Genomic DNA, 18292 nt, shown 5'->3' with positions numbered 1-18292 from the left:
GTGTCTGTGTATCGCCCTGTCGTGTCGTGTTTCCCTCAGATGCTGCGTGGTGAGCAGGTGTCTGAGTCTGCTACGTTCAAGTGCCTTCCCGAGGCAACCTGCAGTTCTTGATCGAGTCTCCAGTCTGTTCTTGTCATTACGAGTGGAATTATGCCTTATGATTGTAAATTGACTTTACTGGATTAAAGACTCTGTTTTCGCCAAGTCGCTTTTGGGTCCTCATTCACCTGCATGACACTTGACTAGAACCAAAACATTTGATCATATTACTCCAGTGCTAGCCTCTATACACTGGCTTCCTGTTAAGGGTCGGGCTGATTTCAAGGTTTTACTGCTAACCTACAAAGCATTACATGGGCTTGCTCCTACCTATCTCTCTGATTTGGTCCTGCCGTACATACCTACATGTACGCTACGGTTACAAGACGCAGGCCTCCTTATTGTCCCTAGATTTCTATGCAAACAGCTGGAGGCAGGGCTTTCTCCTATAGAGCTCCATTTTTATGGAATGGTCTGCCGATCCATGTGAGAGATGCAGACTTGGTCTCGACCTTTAAGTCTTTATTGAAGACTCGTCTCTTCAGTAGGTCCTATGATTGAGTATAGTCTGGCACAGGGGTGTGAAGGTGAACGGAAAGGCACTGGAGCGACGAACCGCCCTTGCTGTCTCTGCCTGGACGGTTCCCCTCTCTCCACCGGGATTCTGTGCCTCTAACCCTATTACGGGGCCGAGTCACTGGTTTACTGGTGCTCTTCCATGCCGTCCCTAGGAGGGGTGCGTCACTTAAGTGTGAGTCACTGACGTGATCTTCCTGTCTGGGTTGACGCCCCCCTCAGGTTTGTGTCGTGGGGGAGATCTTCGTGGGCTATACTCAGCCTTGTCTCAGGATGGTAAGTTGGTGGTTGAAGATATCCCTCTAGTGGTGTGGTGGCTGTGCTTTGGCAAAGTGTGTGGGGTTATATCCTGCCTGGTTGGCCCTATCCAGGGGTATCGTCGGATGGGGACACAGTGTCTCCCGACCCCTCCTGTCTCAGCCTCCAGTATTTATGTTGCAATAGTTTATGTTTCGGGGGGCTGGGGTCAGTCTGTTATATCTGGAGTATTTTTCCTTCTTATTCAATGTCCTGTGTGAATTTATGTATGCTGCCTCTAATTCTCTCTCTCCCCTCCCGGAGGACCTGAGCCCCGTGACCTTGCCTCAGGACTACCTGGCCTGATGACTCTTTGCTGTCCCCATCTGGTCGTGCTGCTGCTCCAGTTTCTACTGTTCTTCCTGCGGCTATGGAACTCTGACCTGTTCACCGGACGTGCTACCTTTGACTCTCTCTCCCTACCGCACCTGCTGTCTCTAACTCTCAATGCTCGGCTATGAAAAGCCAACTGACTTTTACTCCTGAGGTGCCGACTTGTTGCACCCTATACAACCACTGTGATTATTATTATGTGGCCCTGCTGGTCATCTATGAACGTTTGAACATCTTGGCCATGTACTGTTATAATCACAACCCGGCACAGCCAGAAGAGGACTGGCCACCCCTCAGAGACTGGTTCCTCTCTATGTTTCTTTCTAGGTTCCTGCCTTTCTAGGGAGTTTTTCCTAGTTTTTCCTAGCCACCATGCTTCTACATCTGCATTGCTTGCTGTTTGGGGTTTTAGGCTGGGTTTCTGTATAGCACTTTTTGACATCAGCTGATGTAAAAGGGCTTTATAAATACATTTGTTTGAATTTGATTGATCTGTTGGCAAGGAAATTTAATTTTCAGAAGTGGGGTCACAGTGTCTTTTGTATCCAATTTTTACCACAAGAAGTATTCATTTCTCATGGTTGAAGAGCAATATATTCATTTCTCATGGTTGAAGAGCAATATATTCATTTCTCATGGTTGAAGAGCAATATATTCATTTCTAATGATTGAAAGAGCAATGTATTAATTTCTAATGTTAAATTAGTATTGTGTGCTAGTATGAAGTGACAGAGTTACTAACCCACTGGGGATACAATATGATAAAGAGTTACTGGTCTGGACATCACAGCCAGATTAAGACATCTTTGTCATGACATCTTTTTGACATCATGAAAAATATGTCTTATTTTGGTAGATATCTTTTTTTATTTTTTAAAATCTGATTTAACTACTTACCAGTTATCTAAATGCTGCTCAATTAATAGACTCAATTGCATATAAGACACTAGAACCATTACAATTATACACTAGAACCATTAAAATTGGTTCAACTAGCACACTTGGCAAACAACAGCTGGCAGAGCGTACCAAGCGGGTTAGGGTCTCGTGGCATACTGTACCCAGTTAACATGCTGGGCTCGGGCCTATTCCGTTTGAGACTCTGGGTACTCGGCATGGACTCAGACTCTGGGGACTTCATGCGGGCAGAGCTTTTCCCGAGTCTGGCAGAATCATATTACTCTGGGCTCCGGCTAATGGTACTCAGGCCGAGTCCACTTCAGCTTATCCGGCCGATTAACTTTTTCTGGAGTAGGGCCATTTGAGGTTTTTATTCAGCAGGTGATGAAATACACATTTAAAACACTAAGAATTGTGATATTTCATCTCCAAGTCATCGGAACTGATAGGTCATTAATAGCTCAAATTTGTGACAGTCTCTGCGGTCCTACAGCTATTAGAGATGGTCCCTAATTTAGAGGATCTCCAATGCTATCAATGTTTTTGCTTTTACTACAGGCTATTGCAGTGTTTTCCGTAGTTGCAGACCACCCAATTGAAAAGTGCACATTCACTTCCATAACATTTGTTCTAGACAACCAGCATGTAAGAGGAACATACACAATAATACAGGACAACCTTACCAACAATGCACTGCTGTTAAAATGCAGTAAGTGCAAATTAAATAATGGTTGTTTAATTAATTATATCTGGTAGCTTGCTGTGTGTGTGTGTGTGTGTTGGATTCTAGTGGTTGTCTTTTGATAATGTTAATTGAACCGTTCATTGTGCTGCACATTCCTACTAAATGCTGTTTTGATGTTCTATTATAACCAACTCTATTTGTTTTCAGGATTTTAACAAATAACACGTAGGTCTATATATTTTTATTTCAATATCCTACTACAATCCACCAGGATTTACAAAACGTTATTTTTCTCCCAATATATTTCCATCTATAATTAGTAAACAATTATTGCACCTTTTCAAAGTAATTAACATAATGTGTGCAATAATTTTATTTACATTTCAGTAGCTAAATAAGAAGTTTGGAATAGTTTTTGAATCTGTGCCTCATGCAGCAATAGATCTATGCATGCAGGCACTGCTTGTTTGAGTGTCAACATTTCATAAGGCGCTGTTGGGACAAAGTGCTCTGTAAGGTACACAGTGCATTGCTCGAGTCAACATTTCATAAAGCGCTGTTGGGACAAAGTGCCCGGTAAGCTACACAGCACATTGCTCGAGTGTCAATATTCCATTAGGTGCTGTTGGGACAATGTGCCCGGTAAGCTACACAGCACATTGCTTGAGTGTCAACATTCCATTAGGTGCTGTTGGGACAAAGTGCCCGGTAAGCTACACGAGTGTCAACATTCCATTAGGTGCTGTTGGGACAAAGTGCCCGGTAAGCTACACAGCACATTGCTCGAGTGTCAACATTCCATTAGGTGCTGTTGGGACAAAGTGCCCGGTAAGCTACACAGCACATTGCTCGAGTATCAACATTTCATAAAGCGCTGTTGGGACAAAGTGCCCGGTAAGCTACACAGCAACATAGATGGAAAACAGCTGACATAAAAAACGGTAATGTGGTAGTCCCTGTTCTCCTAAATTCTTATAAAGTTTGTTGGCGAGAAGAACGTCAGGGAAAGTTTTGCTAGATAACTCGCTAGCTGGCTAATTTCAGCTAGCTAACGTTAGCTCTGGCTAATCCTCCATGGACATGGCAAGTTTGAAATTTTACCTGTTATAGCTAGCTAGCTAACTTTTTTACATTTTGATATCTGTTTAGATGACAGTGTATGCGTGTCTTCTTTCTCTGTCTCTCTCTTTGTGTGTGTGTGTGTGTGTGTGTGTGTGTGTGTGTGTGTGTGTGTGTGTGTGTGTGTGTGTGTGTGTGTGTGTGTGTGTGTGTGTGTGTGTGTGTGTGTGTGTGTGTGTGTGTGTGTGTGTGTGTGTGTGTGTGTGTGTGTGTGTGTGTGTGTGTGTGTGAGAGAGAGAGACAGAGAGGGGATGAACACAACTTTATAAAACATGTCAAAGTTGTCATGTTAGCTGTGTGTGTGTGTGTGTGCGCGTTTGCTTGTTCTGTGTGTGAGAGAGAGATGATGGAGATCACAATCATTTATAGAAAAGATTGTCATCATGTCAACATTGCAGATATAAACTTTCATTGGTAACTATGGAAACAGATGGAAATTGAAAACATTGTCCATTTAATTTCTAACATTTTCCTCAGCAATACTTACTTTACAGTTGGTAATAAGCTTTAGTCAGGTGGTCATTACCAGGTCTTAACTATAACCAGTAGGCTGCACAATATAGTGGTCACAATTGTGACCAGCTGGTTGTATGGTGGTCAGAAAAATCTGTCATTCTAAGTCAGTAAAAATAAGTTAAAAAACTTCAGTTTTCAACCAGTTTGCGACCAGAATAAGACGTCCTAAAAATATTTCATACTGACATCTTATTCACACTGCAGGCCTTAATGTTCAAAACAGTTTTGTTTTCAACTCCGTTCTGGAATACTGACTGTCCCAAACAGCATGCAACAAACGATCAAATCGGAATTGTGTGTATTCAGACTGCAGTCATTTGCTGACATGGTTGTGCAGTGGTGTAATGTAGGCTGATTGGTGATGGTGCTCGGGGTTCCTATCACTCACAAGTTGTTGTGTGTCAAGCTAAGGTGACAACAATGCCTGCCATGGAAGTCTCCCAGTGGCTTTGAATGTAAGAAAGCATAGTGGTAAGATCACTGTTAAAGCCTCAAAGGATAAGATGATCCAACTTTCAAAACAAGTCCTTTTTGGCTAGCCACAACAGTCAACTGGCTAGCCACAACAGTCAACTGGCTAGCCACAACAGTCAACTGGCTAGCCACAACAGTCAACTGTGGCTAGCCACAACAGTCAACTGGCTAGCCACAACAGTCAACTGGCTAGCCACAGCAGTCAACTGGCTAGCCACAACAGTCAACTGGCTAGCCACTGGCTAGCCACAACAGTCAACTAACTAACTAGCTAGGTCAGTATGCATGTATGCACATGTTTTGTGTGTTTGTGTGTGTGTAGAGTCCAGTGTGTGTGCAGTGAAAGAGAATTAGCTATTTGAAGAGCTAGTTGGCAGTCTTGTTTAGCATTCTTATGGCTTGGGGGTAGAAGCTGTTCAAATTAAATTTTAAAGGTGACATACACATATTTAACAGATGTTATTGCGGGTGTAGTGAAATGCTTGTAAAGAGTTTTGTATGCATTTCTAAAAGTTGAGAAGCAGTGGTCCAAAGTTTTCCCAGAGCGAGTACTACGAGTACTAGTCAATGTGTTGGTAGGACTAAAATCCCTAGCTACAATAAATGTGGCCTCAAGAGATGTGGTTTCCAGTTTCCATAATGTCCAGTGTAGTTCTATTGAGGGCTGGTATCAGTTTGAGTGGGAATATAACCGAAGATAATTCTCATGGGAGGTAATACGGTCGGTATTTGATTGTGAGGTATTCGGGTGAACAAAAGGACTATGTTATCACAATCACACCATGAGTAGTTAATCATGAAACATACACCCTGTCTTTCTTCTTCCCGGAGAGTTTTTTATTCCTGTCTGCGCGATGAACTGAGAACCCAGCTGGCTGTATGGACGGGGACAGTATTTCCTGAGAGAGCCATGTTTCCGTGAAACAGAGTATGTTACAATCCCTGATGTCTCTCTGTAAGGATGATCCTTGCCCTGAGCTCGTCTACTGTATTATCCAGAGGCTGAACATTAGCGAGTAATATACTCGGAAGCGGTGGATGGTGTGCATACCACGTGAGTCGAACCAGAAGTCCACTCCGAATACCTCTACTCTGCCGAAGGTGTTTTGGAGCAGCCTCTGGAATAAGTTAAATTGCCACTGGAGGGTATAAACAAAGGATCCAATTCGGGAAAGTCGTATTCCTGGTCCTAATGCCGGTGAGTTACCGCCGCTCTCATATCCAAAAGATATTCCCGGCTGTATGTAATAACACAAACATTTTTGTTGCAACATGAAAGAGGAGGGAAGTCGCCCACCGAGAAAATGTTGTTGTATCTGTCAGTCCTGCACAGATACAACAACACGCAAGTGTTGTCTCTGAGGTGTTCCAATTACTTTAAGGCAAAACTGTCAAACCACTAATAACTTCTGGGAACCTGAGAACATAGCACAGCGGCTAATTACACAACCAAGTCAGTTAGACTGATTGTTGACACATAGGTCTCTCATTTCTTCATTAACATGGAATGGAAGACAATCGGCAACTAGACAAATGTTTAATTTGACGGCTGTCAACAGGGTGATCGGTATTGACAATATGAGACAATCCGCTCTCAGCAGTGTGCAGAAAACAACCGTTGAGCAACTGGTACAGATTCATCCCTATCAACAGCCTCATCATCCCGGGACTAGGGATTTCTCTAGCAGAGTGTTGTAACAGTCTGCAGAAATGGGACTGCAGACAATGACATGTGCTGAGTAAGACACGGGTTTAAATCAATTCTCTCTGCACATCCCATGCCGTGTGTGGGATTACAGTAAAGGCTGCATGTAATGAAGTCTGTCTATAAGAGAGGTAAGAAGTAACAGATTACAGTAAAGGCTGCATGTAAAGGAAGTCTGTATATAAGAGAGGTAAGACGTAACAGATTACAGTAAATGCTGTTTTAATAGACCTTTAAGAGTAGAGGTTCTCTCAGTTACAATCTGAATGGTCAGGCAGGTGGGTACAGAGTCCAGAAACAAGCAAGGGTCAAAACCAGGAGGACTAGCAAAAAGAGAAAAGGCAGGTGCATGGGGAAAACACACTGGTTGACTTGGACATACAAGACAAACTGGCACAGAGAGACAGGAAACACAGGGATAAATACACTGGTACAGAGAGACAGGGATAAATACACTGGGGAAAACAAGCGACACCTGGAGGGAGTGGAGACAATAACGAGGACAGGTGGAACAGATCAGGGTGTGACAATTATCCAAAATAGATTTAAGATAGTGGTCTGCTTTCAGTTTTCCAGTGATAGCCACACCCAGATTTCAAAGACGTTTAAAAGCCATCCAATCATCCGCTGAACCAGACTCTCTTGCTTTAACCCACATAGCATTTAGTTCCCATAAGATTTGAGTAAATACATCAGTAAATCAAGGGTTCTCTCTGCCCTTAATCCTGAATGTTTTTAAAGGGCCATGCCTATTGCATACATCCTGGAATGCGTTGTGGAAGTAAAAATAGGCTAATTCAAAATCAGGGGATAATTTAATTATATTCCATTCAATGCTAGGTACATCATTTAAAAAACCTTCAATATCAAACCGCTTCCAGTTTATTTTCGTAATGACACGTGGAAGATCACTTAGGAATTTACAATCTCTCACACAGGCAACAGCACAGTGATCACTAATGTCATCGGCAAAAATACCAGAAGCATTAAAACGATGTGGAGTATTGGTTAAGATCAAATCAATGAAAGAGGATTTCAGAGGATTGTTTACACTGTTTAAATTCTGAGTGAGATTATCGGTATTGCATAAAATTTTGAGTTGATCGGACCTCGATTTGAACCAATCCTGATCCAGATCACCCATAAAAACAAACTCAAGAGTTGACATGCTGTGATAACAATTCAAAAATACAATCCAGAGAGCCAGCAGTAGTAGATGGACAGCAAGATACAACAATATTTATAGATGAGCCGAGATGTCGGTTGAAAGACAGATGTTCAAAGTGCTTAGGTTTAGTAACAGAAGTCAGAACTAGGAGAACATTGTAACCACTCGGCGGTTTTTATCAGGTATATTCACAAAATCAAGCTTTCGGGAGAAAACTTCTAACATTCATATGCAGAAACTTCAGGCCACTCTGACTACTTAATTCGCCAGGGGTAAAAATGTCAGGACCTGTGTTAGATTGCACATTTCCAGACAGTAGAAGCAGCAAGATAATGGCAAGTCTAGATTGGGGGATACAACATTTGGATTTACAGAGAGTACTTGAATGACAATCCACAGTCACCATAGTCTTTATCGCCACATATTTCAGGAGATGTGTAAATTTCAGAGAAATGGTTAAGTACCAAAGGAACAGTGCTGACATGTAAGCGTAACAGTCTGATTTCTCCCATGCTGTTTGGGAGAAATGTACAGAGTTCTCAGTGCATTTACAGAGCAAGCACATGTCTGTCTAAGAGAAGTAAAACATAACAAATTACAGTAAAAACTGGATGTAATGAAGTCTATCTATAAGAGAGGTAAAACATAACAGATTACAGTAAAAACGGGATGTAATGAAGTCTGTCTATAAGAGAGGTAAAACAGATTACAGGAAAAACTAGATGTAATGAAGTCTGTCTATATGAGAGGTAAAACAGATTACAGGAAAAACTAGATGTAATGAAGTCTGTCTGTAAGAGAGGTAAAACATAACACATTACAGTAAAAACTGGATGTAATGAAGTCTGTCTATAAGAAAACTATAACGTAACAAATTACAGTAAAAGATGAATGTAATGAAGTCTGTCTATAAGAGAAGTAAAACATAACAAACGTAACAAATTACAGTAAAAACTAGATGTAATGAGGTCTGTCTATAAGAGAGGTAAAACATAACAGATTACAGTAAAAGCAGAATGTATAATGATGTCTGTATATAAGAAAACTATAACGTAACAAATTACAGTAAAAACTAGATGTAATGAAGTCTGTCTATAAGAGAGTTAAGATTGAACAGATTACAGTTTAAGTTGTATGTAATGAAGACCGTCTGTAAGAGAGGTAAGACGTAATAGATTAAGATTACAGTTTAAGCTGTATGTAATGAAGACCGTCTGTAAGAGAGGTAACACGTAATAGATTAAGATTACAGTTTAAGCTGTATGTAATGAAGACCGTCTGTAAGAGAGTTAAGATTGAACAGATTACAGTTTAAACTGTATGTAATGAAGACCGTCTGTAAGAGAGTTAAGATTGAACAGATTACAGTTTAAACTGTATGTAATGAAGACCGTCTGTAAGAGAGTTAAAATTGAACAGATTACAGTTTAAACTGTATGTAATGAAGACCGTCTGTAAGAGAGTTAAGATTGAACAGATTACAGTTTAAGCTGTATGTAATGAAGACCGTCTGTAAGAGAGGTAAGACGTAATAGATTAAGATTACAGTTTAAGCTGTATGTAATGAAGACCGTCTGTAAGAGAGTTAAGATTGAACAGATTACAGTTTAAACTGTATGTAATGAAGACCGTCTGTAAGAGAGGTAAAATTGAACAGATTACAGTTTAAGCTGTATGTAATGAAGACCGTCTGTAAGAGAGGTAAGACGTAATAGATTACAGTTTAAGCTGTATGTAATGAAGACCGTCTGTAAGAGAGTTAAGATTGAACAGATTACAGTTTAAACTGTATGTAATGAAGACCGTCTGTAAGAGAGTTAAGATTGAACAGATTACAGTTTAAACTGTATGTAATGAAGACCGTCTGTAAGAGAGGTAAGACGTAATAGATTAAGATTACAGTTTAAGCTGTATGTAATGAAGACCGTCTGTAAGAGAGGTAAGATTGAACAGATTACAGTTTAAACTGTATGTAATGAAGACCGTCTGTAAGAGAGTTAAGATTGAACAGATTACAGTTTAAACTGTATGTAATGAAGACCGTCTGTAAGAGAGGTAAGACGTAATAGATTAAGATTACAGTTTAAGCTGTATGTAATGAAGACCGTCTGTAAGAGAGTTAAGATTGAACAGATTACAGTTTAAACTGTATGTAATGAAGACCGTCTGTAAGAGAGTTAAGATTGAACAGATTACAGTTTAAACTGTATGTAATGAAGACCGTCTGTAAGAGAGGTAAGATTGAACAGATTACAGTTTAAGCTGTATGTAATGAAGACCGTCTGTAAGAGAGGTAAGACGTAATAGATTACAGTTTAAGCTGTATGTAATGAAGACCGTCTGTAAGAGAGGTAAGACGTAATAGATTAAGGAGTCCATGTCTCTGGATCGGCTCGGTGGAAAGTACATTGTCTAGGTAATTACAGTACTGCCATGTCAGCTGTAGATTGTCACACAATGTTTCCAGTGAAGAAGAGAGAGGGCTTTTGTATTTCATGCATTAGATCTGACTTGAGAATAAAGAGGGCTAGCTTTCGATATGTATATTACAAGGTGGAATGGAATACCCTGGGATAAAATGCTGTATGGTCTGAATGAATTGAATATTATAGTGCCCTTGAGAGAAAACTAACATCTTTATCAACCTTAACTTGATAATACATTAGTATTGTGTATTTATAGTCCAGAGTTACTGTTGGGAGTTTTGCTGGCATTCAAATGTATGACAAAATAAAATAAACCAATGAAGGTCAAAATGTGTTAATCAAAAATGCTAATTGTTCAGTTCTTCGCCTCTACAGTCCTATCCTTTTCTTCTTTTTGTATCTGTTTATTCACCTTGTGTACTTTTCACCATAAATTCTCACACAGACAAGGCCATGCTGAATAAAATACCATTGACCCTTTTGAAACAGGTCTAATTCTGGGGCATCTGAAGCATGTTAGAATTGCTTCAATTACTTATTTTCAGGAAGGTATTGTAATTGCAAATCCAGAATGGGGGAAAAAAAACAATGTCAATTACGTTAGCAGAGGAGCACAATTAACCGTAATCAAATAGACGTTAATATTTCAAAACAATCCGCCGGCCAGGCAATATGTTGAAACCCATTCGGCCCTGATGATACAGACTGATTCTTCACTGCTCATAAATGAGATGACATTGCTCCCTCATTTGCATGGCATGACTCATGAATATAGACGATCATCTGAATTTCAATGATTCCGCAGCTCCTAAGCATCCACCTTAGCCATGCCATAAGCATCTATGACATGTAATGTTATAGTGCATGTTCGGTCCGTCAACTGCACTTTATATTACGCAGCTTATCATTGGCCAGTTCCACCCTAGTCATACACTAATGGATGCCCCCCACTAGACGCTTTAGGGCACCTTTAACGTGATGTTTCTTCCTAGTGGTGCGAGGAACTTAGCCCGGTCACAGATCTGTTTGTGCTTTTTCCTACACAAATGTCATTATCAAGACAAACATGTTTTTTGCATGACAATTCCATCAGGAGTTAACAAGAGAGCAGCAACAGATTGGCACTCAGGCAAATGTGAATTACCATTCACCTGAGAATAAGGGCAGTGGGGAGTATAGGAGTAGTGGGGAGAATAGGAGTATAGGGGCAGTGGGGAGTATAGGAGTATAGGGGCAGTGGGGAGTATAGGAGTATAGGGGCAGTGGGGAGTATAGGGGCAGGGGGGAGTATAGGGGCAGTGGGGAGTATAGGAGTATAAGGGCAGTGGGGAGTATAGGAGTAGTGGGGAGTATAGGAGTATAAGGGCAGTGGGGAGTATAAGGGCAGTGGGGAGTATAGGAGTATAAGGGCAGTGGGGAGTATAGGAGTATAGGAGCAGTGGGGAGTATAGGAGTATAGGGGCAGTGGGGAGTATAGGAGTATAGGGGCAGTGGGGAGTATAGGAGTATAAGGGCAGTGGGGAGTATAGGAGTAGTGGGGAGTATAGGAGTATAAGGGCAGTGGGGAGTATAGGGGGATCAGTGGGGAGTATAGGAGTATAAGGGCAGTGGGGATTATAGGAGTAGTGGGGAGTATAGGGGTATATGAGCAGTGGGGAGTATAGGAGTATAGGGCAGTGGGGAGTATAGGAGCAGTGGGGAGTATAGGAGTATAGGGGCAGTGGGGAATATAGGGCAGTGGGGGGGGAGTATAGGGGCAGTGGGGAGTATAGGAGTAGTGGGGAGTGGGGGATATATAAGGGCAGTGGGGAGTATAGGAGTATAGGGGCAGTGGGGAGTATTGGGGCAGTGGGGAGTATAGGAGTATAGGGCAGTGGGGAGTATAGGAGTATAAGGGCAGTGGGGAGTATAGGAGTAGGAGCAGTGGGGAGTATAGGAGTATAAGGGCAGTGGGGAGTATAGGAGTAGGGGCAGTGGGGAGTATAGGAGTATAGGGGCAGTGGGGAGTATAGGAGCAGGAGTATAGGAGTATAGGGGCAGTGGGGAGTATAGGAGCAGTGGGGAGTATAGGGGCAGTGGGGGTATAGGAGTATAGGGGCAGTGGGGAGTATATGAGCAGTGGGGAGTATAGGAGTATAGGGGCAGTGGGGAGTATAGGAGCAGTGGGGAGTATAGGGTATAGGGGCAGTGGGGAGTATAGGAGTAGAGGGCAGTGGGGAGTATAGGAGCAGTGGGGAGTATAGGAGTAGGGGCAGTGGGGGTATAGGAGTATAGGGCAGTGGGGAGTATAGGAGCAGTGGGGAGTATAGGAGTATAGGGGCAGTGGGGAATATAGGGGCAGTGGGGAGTATAGGAGTATAGGGGCAGTGGGGAGTATAGGAGTAGTGGGGAGTATAGGAGTATAAGGGCAGTGGGGAGTATAGGAGTATAGGGGCAGTGGGGAGTATAGGAGTATAGGAGCAGTGGGGAGTATATGAGTATAGGGGCAGTGGGGAATATAGGAGCAGTCAGTGGGAGTATAGGAGTATAGGGGCAGTGGGGAGTATAGGAGCAGTGGGGAGTATAGGGGTATAAGGGCAGTGGGGGGGAGTATAGGAGTATAGGGGCAGTGGGGAATATAGGGAGCAGTGGGGAGTATAGGAGTATAGGGGCAGTGGGGAGTATAGGAGTAGTGGGGAGTATAGGAGTATAGGGGCAGTGGGGAGTATAGGAGTATAGGGCAGTGGGGAGTATAGGAGCAGTGGGGAGTATAGGGGCAGTGGGGAGTATAGGGAGGGGCAGTGGGGAGTATAGGAGCAGTGGGGAGTATAGGAGTATAGGGGCAGTGGGGAATATAGGGGCAGTGGGGAGTATAGGTATAAGGGCAGTGGGGAGTATAGGAGTAGTGGGGAGTATAGGAGTATAAGGGCAGTGGGGAGTATAGGAGTATAGGGGCAGTGGGGAGTATAGGAGTATAGGAGCAGTGGGGAGTATAGGAGTATAGGGGCAGTGGGGAATATAGGGGCAGTGGGGAGTATAGGAGTATAGGGTCAGTGGGGAGTATAGGAGTAGTGGGGAGTATAGGAGTAGAGGGCAGTGGGGAGTATAGGAGTATAGGAGTATGGGGCAGTGGGGAATATAGGGGCAGTGGGGAGTATAGGAGTATAGGGGCAGTGGGGAGTATAGGAGTAGTGGGGAGTATAGGAGTATAAGGGCAGTGGGGAGTATAGGAGTATAGGGGCAGTGGGGAGTATAAGATAGGGGCAGTGGGGAGTATAGGAGCAGTCAGTGGAGTATAGGAGTATAGGAGTATGGGGGCAGTGGGGAGTATAGGAGCAGTGGGGAGTATAGGAGTATAAGGGCAGTGGGGAATATAGGAGTAGTGGGGAGTATAGGAGTATAGGGGCAGTGGGGAGTATAGGAGTATTAGGGGCAGTGGGGAGTATAGGAGTATAGGGGCAGTGGGGAGTATAGGGGCAGTGGGGAGTATAGGAGTATAGGGGCAGTGGGGAGTTTAGGAGTATAGGGCAGTGGGGAGTATAGGGGCAGGGGGAGTATAGGGGCAGTGGGGAGTATAGGAGTATAAGGGCAGTGGGGAGTATAGGAGTAGTGGGGAGTATAGGAGCAGTGGGGAGTTTACTAGTATAGGGCAGTGGGGAGTATAAGGGCAGTGGGGAGTATAGGGAGTATAAGGGCAGTGGGGAGTATAGGAGCAGTGGGGAGTATAGGAGAAAGTGGGGAGTATAGGAGTATAGGGCAGTGGGGAGTTTAGGAGTATAGGGCAGTGGGGAGTATAGGAGTAGTGGGGAGTATAGGAGTATAGGGCAGTGGGGAGTATAGGGGGATAGGGGTAGTGGGGAGTATAGGAGTATAGGGCAGTGGGGATTATAGGAGTAGTGGGGAGTATAGGAGTATATGAGCAGTGGGGAGTATAGGAGTATAGGAGCAGTGGGGAGTATAGGAGCAGTGGGGAGTATAGGAGTATAGGGGCAGTGGGGAATATAGGGGCAGTGGGGAGTATAGGAGCAGGGGCAGTGGGGAGTATAGGAGTAGTGGGGAGTATAGGAGTATAGGGGCAGTGGGGAGTATAGGAGTATAGGAGCAGTGGGGAGTATAAGGGCAGTGGGGAGTATAGGAGTATAGGAGCAGTGGGGAGTATAGGAGTATAAGGGCAGTGGGGAGTATAGGAGTAGGAGTAGTGGGGAGTATAGGAGTATAAGGGCAGTGGGGAGTATAGGAGTATAGGGGCAGTGGGGAGTATAGGAGTATAGGGGCAGTGGGGAGTATAGGAGCAGTCAGTGGCGAGTATAGGAGTATAGGGGCAGTGGGGAGTATAGGAGCAGTGGGGAGTATAGGGGTATAGGGGCAGTGGGGAGTATAGGAGTATAGGGGCAGTGGGGAGTATATGAGCAGTGGGGAGTATAGGAGTATAGGGGCAGTGGGGAGTATAGGAGCAGTGGGGAGTATAGGAGTATAGGGGCAGTGGGGAGTATAGGAGTAGAGGAGCAGTGGGGAGTATAGGAGCAGTGGGGAGTATAGGGGCAGTGGGGAGTATAGGAGTATAGGGGCAGTGGGGAGTATAGGAGCAGTGGGGAGTATAGGAGTATAGGGGCAGTGGGGAATATAGGGGCAGTGGGGAGTATAGGAGTATAGGGGCAGTGGGGAGTATAGGAGTAGTGGGGAGTATAGGAGTATAAGGGCAGTGGGGAGTATAGGAGTATAGGGGCAGTGGGGAGTATAGGAGTATAGGAGCAGTGGGGAGTATATGAGTATAGGGGCAGTCGGGAATATAGGGGCAGTGGGGAGTATAGGAGTATAGGGTCAGTGGGGAGTATAGGAGTAGTGGGGAGTATAGGAGTATAAGGGCAGTGGGGAGTATAGGAGTATAGGAGTATAGGGGCAGTGGGGAATATAGGGGCAGTGGGGAGTATAGGAGTATAGGGGCAGTGGGGAGTATAGGAGTAGTGGGGAGTATAGGAGTATAAGGGCAGTGGGGAGTATAGGAGTATAGGGGCAGTGGGGAGTATAGGAGTATAGGGGCAGTGGGGAGTATAGGAGCAGTCAGTGGCGAGTATAGGAGTATAGGGGCAGTGGGGAGTATAGGAGCAGTGGGGAGTATAGGAGTATAAGGGCAGTGGGGAGTATAGGAGTAGTGGGGAGTATAGGAGTATAAGGGCAGTGGGGAGTATAGGAGTATAGGAGTATAGGGGCAGTGGGGAGTATAGGAGTATAGGGGCAGTGGGGAGTATAGGAGCAGTCAGTGGTGAGTATAGGAGTATAGGGGCAGTGGGGAAAATAGGAGCAGTGGGGAGTATAGGAGTAGAGGAGCAGTGGGAAGTATAGGAGTATAGGGACAGTGGGGAGTATAGGAGTATAGGGGCAGTGGGGAGTATAGGAGTATAGGGGCAGTGGGGAGTATAGAAGCAGTGGGGAGTATAGAGCAGTGGGGAGTATAGGAGTATAGAAGCAGTGGGGAGTATAAGAGTACTGGGGAGTAAAGGGGTGTAGGAGCAGTGGGGAGTATAGGAGTATAGGAGTAGTGGGGAGTATAGGAGTATAAGAGTAGTGGGGAGTATAGGAGTATAGGAGCAGTGGGGAATATAAGAGTAGTGGGGAGTAAAGGGGTGCAGGAGCAGTGGGGAGTATAGGAGTATTAGAGTAGTGGGGAGTATAGGAGTATAAGAGTAGTGGGGAGTAAAGGGGTGTTAGGAGCAGTCGGGAGTATAGGAGCGGTGGGGAGTTTACTAGTATAGGACCATTGGAGAGTATAGGAGAAATAGGGAGTATAGGAGCAGTGGGGAGTATAGGAGCAGTGGGGAGTATAGGAGAAATAGGGAGTATAGGAGCAGTGGGGAGTTTACTAGTATAGGACCATTGGAGAGTATAGGAGAAATAGGGAGTATAGGAGCAGTGGGGAGTATAGGAGCAGTGGGGAGTATAGGAGAAATAGGGAGTATAGGAGCAGTGGGGAGTTTACTAGTATAGGAGCATTGGGGAATATAGGAGTATAGTAGCAATAGGGAGTGTAGGAGGAGTGTGGAGTATAGGAGTGTAGGAGCAGTGGGGAATATATGAGTAATAGAGCAGTGGGGAGTATAAGAGCAGTGGGGAGTATAGGAGTATAGGAGCAGTGGGGAGTATAGGAGTATAAGAGCAGTGGGGAGTATAGGAGGAGTGTAGAGTATAGGAGCAATGGGGAGTATAAGAGCAGTGTGGAGTATAGGAGCAATGGGGAGTATAAGAGCAGTCGGGAGTATAGGAGTATAGGAGCAGTGTGGAGTATAGGAGCAATGGGGAGTATAAGAGCAGTGTGGAATATAAGAGCAGTGGAGAGTATAGGAGTATAGGAGCAGTGGGGAGTATAAGAGCAGTGGGGAGTATAGGAGTATAAGAGCAGTGGGGAGTATAGGAGCAGTGGGGAGTATAGGAGCAGTGGGGAGTATAGGAGCAGTGGGGAGTATAGGACTATTAAAGGACAATACTGATTTTAGATTTCATATTTTCCTCAAAATATGTTCCAATGAGAACCTATGAGAATCACTTTCATTGCTGAATAATATCCATCATACTCTGCTCTCAAACCTGTTCCTAAAGGAAATGATCAATGTGACTGAAATGGTGTGCGAGCGTCTTTCAGTATAACTGCGTAATAAAGCTATATTTCAATGTGAGGTGACCCTACTGAGTGCAATCATCAGCCTATTCGTCAAATCTGAGTAGTCACATTTTTATTTATGTGAAGTATTTTTTAAGAAAGACGTGAAGTACGATTAATGTCTAAACATGATACTGTAATTATCTCTCATCGGGGATTAAGCAATGTTTATAACATCAAAAGTATTTACAAGCCACATTATGGAGCCCAGCTGAGTGGAGGCAATATCCATACGGCAATACATGGTTATCATTTTTCGTGACATGAATTCCATCACAAGTTTAGATTTTGTTCCATTTGATGATGCAATCACTTAATGGACGATATGGATGTCTCCACTTCGCAGAGAGAAGATAGTGGGATTACACACTGTGCCTCTTTCGAGATTAAACATTAAGCAAACCCTACTGACCAAAGGAATGCTATTGGTCTAAAAGACGCTGGGTTCTTGGATAAACGTCTTAGATTGTGTTAGAGCATTAAGACGATGTTCAGAGAAACAAGGTTTTAATACAACTATGGGTAGATTTACATCAGTCAAATATGTCTAGTGAGACCTATCTTTCTTCAACCTAAGACTTGGCCTGGATGTAGTGTGGTTAAAGCCAGATTCCTGCTTCATGTGTGCTGCAGCTATTAGCATACCCTAAATACCATAGTTGCTGACAAACAAAACAAGGATAGAAATTTAAACTATACAGGAGCTTCTCATTTAAACTCATCACACTTGATTAATGCCATGATTCACAAATATATGGATATTTTAAAAGCCTTGAATTTTTAATTTGGCAAACAGAGCAAGAATTATGTCGACTGATACTAAGGTAATTAGGGTAATTATTGCAGGGACATGTGGTGAGTGATAGCAGGTCGCAGTTGTAAATGAGAACTGGTTCTCAACTGGCCTACCTGGTTAAATAAAGGTGACTTTTTTTATTTATATATAGCCGTTGTCTTTGTACTGTACCACTCAGAGGGGGGTATATTGTGTAGATGTCACCCAACTCGGTCACTTTTATCTTATCAAGATGTTGGTCAAAACTATATCCAAAATTATCATATTTCAGACAATAATAATTTTTACATTTTCTGCATTGCAGGAAAGTTCTATTGCAACAGGGTGATCAAAATGAAGATCCTACACATGTACAGGCCATTGATTGTGGATACCTAGTGCAATTCAAAACAACCTTCGTTTGGGTAAGAAATATGGACCAAAATAACAGCAAACCAGTGATAACATCCCCTTGTTTAGTAAATGCAGCTGCATTCACATTCTTGGCACCTGATGTGTCAACTGATATGCATATGCTGAGGCTCAAAGCTCAAGACACTGATGAGGGACTGAATGCAGAATTAACATTCCTTAACTTGGAGGATGCAAACACATTATTCACAGTAAATTAACAGGCTGGGGACT

This window comes from Oncorhynchus gorbuscha, linkage group LG09 (assembly GCF_021184085.1).
Source record: "Oncorhynchus gorbuscha isolate QuinsamMale2020 ecotype Even-year linkage group LG09, OgorEven_v1.0, whole genome shotgun sequence".
NCBI lineage: Eukaryota > Metazoa > Chordata > Actinopteri > Salmoniformes > Salmonidae > Oncorhynchus > Oncorhynchus gorbuscha.
The sequence above is the reverse complement of the archived record's forward strand: the minus strand, read 5'-3'. Positions refer to the sequence as shown.